Source organism: Priapulus caudatus, unplaced genomic scaffold (assembly GCF_000485595.1).
Source record: "Priapulus caudatus unplaced genomic scaffold, Priapulus_caudatus-5.0.1 Scaffold1148, whole genome shotgun sequence".
NCBI lineage: Eukaryota > Metazoa > Priapulida > Priapulimorpha > Priapulimorphida > Priapulidae > Priapulus > Priapulus caudatus.
The window spans coordinates 93,909-97,216 of record NW_014578209.1 but is presented as its reverse complement, the minus strand read 5'-3'; positions in this window follow the sequence as shown (position 1 = coordinate 97,216).

Sequence of the window (3,308 nt, the reverse complement as noted above, 5' to 3'; positions counted from 1 at the left end):
TTAAAAATAAACATTGCCGGCTCTCCATCTCATGACGGCAAACATTAGTCTCGTGCTCAAGGAAACGATAGATGGTCGGTCTGTTGAGATCAGGGCATTAGCGAGTTCGCCCCGAACGTAGTCACCTTAGCACCCTGCACCTAGCAGCCGAAAAACATGCATTTCATAAAATGTATGGCTGGAAATACCTCGAATCTCATCGATAGGCAACGGCTTATGTAGGCGTTTAGCGCCGGGTACTGAAAACTGGGCGACTGCCAGGCGGATTGACGCTGTGAGTGGCATACTGGGAGGGGAGCGTTTACGCGGTATGCCTCAAGATCTCAGCCACCTTGTCAGATCGACGTATTTCATCTGACAGCGTTTTCGGTCTAGTGTTCGTAGATGTGAGCAAACGATTCTACTTAGTGCCATATACCATGTAAACATTATTCTGAGACTTCGCACCGGCCAATAGATTACGTGAATAATCATTGTCGTCGACTGAAATAGGATGCTATGATTTCCCCTGTTTCCGTTTGTTAGCACTCATACCGGGGTGGATATGATTAGCGTCTTTGATAACGTATGATAAGCGCTCGCCATGCTACGTAGGCGGTACTTGTCTGGCGTACATTTCTCAATTTAATGCAGCGGGCTGCGCCACGTGTGTAGCGATTTTTCTTTTGGCGCGTCATCGCTTGCAACTTTGTTTTGATTTTCTTCTTAACCAGAGCCGGCATTTTCTAGAGCGGATAATCGCATCGTCGCTCCCGTAGGTAACTCTTTGATATCCCGCCATGACTTGCGCTAAGTCAATATATAAGATATAGTGTAAATTAGATAGATAGCATGATCTGTGTCACGAGGTTTGCCCACGCAGAGCACTGTGGTTTCTCCAAGCACCGTGAGAGCCAGCTCCTATGTGCCTATCTGTCGCGCGCTTACTATCGATTTGGGGCTACCGACTAGGCCTGTACTACATTCACCACGCGGTCCCTGGCGGGCGATAACCTGCCACTGCGGACAACCAAGCCTAGTAGATAATTATCACACTGTCTCTATTATCTACTCCTTTGGTTACAGGCCCCAGATGCACCCGTGATCGCTGTATCTTGCCTCTTTCCACAGTTATTCGGACATGTCTGTACGCGTGCGTGTCCATGTGCTAGCATACTAAGCTATAGTGTACCGGTGCGTCGTCATCCAGTTTTTCCCCTATCGCCGTGTATGTACACGCCGCACGGTATACGTCGCACTGTTATGTCGTCCTCGTGACCGATGAACGCACGCGTGTACGTGAACGCACGCGTCGTACACGCACGCCACGTGTTCGTACTGCGCTCGCCATGCTGGCGTATCTCGTTGCGCGTGTACTGTGAGCGTCGTTTGACGTTGCTTACGTGCGCCTCGCGTATCTTTCACCTCCCAGGTGTATATGCCGCACGCAGCGTTGTGTCGTTGCACGCACGTGTGTGTGCCGCACGGTGATACGTGGCGGCCGCATGCGATTTAACATCGCACGCCACGCCGTTTGTATTTGTTTGTGCCGCGCACTCGTGCGTTGTACGTGCGCGCACGCGTGTAATACTGCACGCATACGCAGGGTGTACGTGCACACAGCGTGTAGCGATGTATTGTCACACGAGGTCTTCGTGTAGCGTGAACTGTAACGCATGCCTCTTTCTTCCTTCCGTGTAGGCAGCTGCGTGCGACGCGCGCCTGTCGCCGACAGTCCCTTCCGAATCTGAGTTTTTCTGCGCCCGCTCCCGGTATCTTTATACTCGAAACTGACAAATTCAATTCGACCAAGTTTCATATTTACTACCGCAAAAAACTTTGCTTCTACTTTCTATTTCGCCACTATAGAATCACCTGTAAAATGCCGGCAAATGCCTCTACTCTGCAACTAGCTCTAGTACTACAGCCTCGGCGTTTCCATTTGACTAGCTCTCGTGTTAAGATAGTCTATAATGACTACGTCGCGTCCCTCTAGCATATTCATCCGTACTCTTTAGTAGCTACATCTGTGCATACACACAAGTACACCGCTCCACGCTCGCCATCGGTCTCGCACAAACAAACATGAATAGAGAGTATCTTATTCATGTTGTTGCTCGCGCGCTTGGCCGTGGGCGGGTGTGGAACTACTAAATTAAATAATTACCTAACGGTAACACTGGCACTGCTCCTACTCCTGCGCGTTCGGCTTCTACACAATCAATTGAATCATTCGCTTCTATTCACCGTTCCTCCGTCAACGCTCGCTCTCAATCAACCGCTCTCCCACACGCACACTGGTTCACTTTCGCGCCCACTTCGTGGTATCGCTTTGTTCCTACGCCCTGCGCAATCGCATAACTTCCCCGCACCGCATTCTCTTATCTCACCTCTCACCCCTCACGCACGCACTCCCTCGCTCGCCGCGCAACGCCACGACTATAGCCGGCACCCTCACCTCTCACCCCTCACGTACATATATATATATACATCTCTCTATATATATATATATATATATTTATATATTATATACATATATATATATAAGTTCAAAGGGAGCATGGAGATCGTACGGGGGGCCGTATGGGAGGGAACGAAGGCTCATTCTCTAGTCTCTACCGCTCTCTCTCTTCTCTCTTCTCCCCCTCTCTCTCTCCTGTCTCCCTTTCTCTCTTTCTCTTCCCCCTCCCCATCGCCGCTTCTCTCTCTCTCTCTCTCTCNATTATAATGCAATATCTTCATATAATAAAACCATACGTTGAGGGTATGTTAATGTGGGCTGGTTCTCACAGGAATAAAAGTCAAACCTGATTGCATGGCTGCTTGATTATTTTATTAATGATTGATAATTTAATGCGAGCTCCAGTTGCATTGCATTCTGCTTTTGGCAAGTGGTGAATTTTATTTTAAGATGCCTATGTGTCTACATGTGGTCTTCAATGTGTTGAATGTGTTTTTCCTTGTGTGTTGCAGCCATAATTATAATGCAATATCTTCATATATAAACACTGGCATATTAATTAAAGTGAGATCTGTGATCACTGTTAGTGTTATTGTGTATGTTTGCTTTGCACGTGATTGTAGGCATAGAACCACATGTAGGTGAGAAGGTAAGATTTCTTTGAAGAAATGCCTACACAGATGCAGGACCAGGTGGTAGTTAGATATAACTACATAAACGTAGGCTTATCCTACTTCTGGACTCTGATACATACACCATCATTATCCTCACCCCCTAACCCCTAATCCTGGGGGCCGTTGTCAGAAACATCGTAAAGTTAATGCTAATGTTAATGCTAAGACTAATGTTAAGAATAATTTTGTTTCTG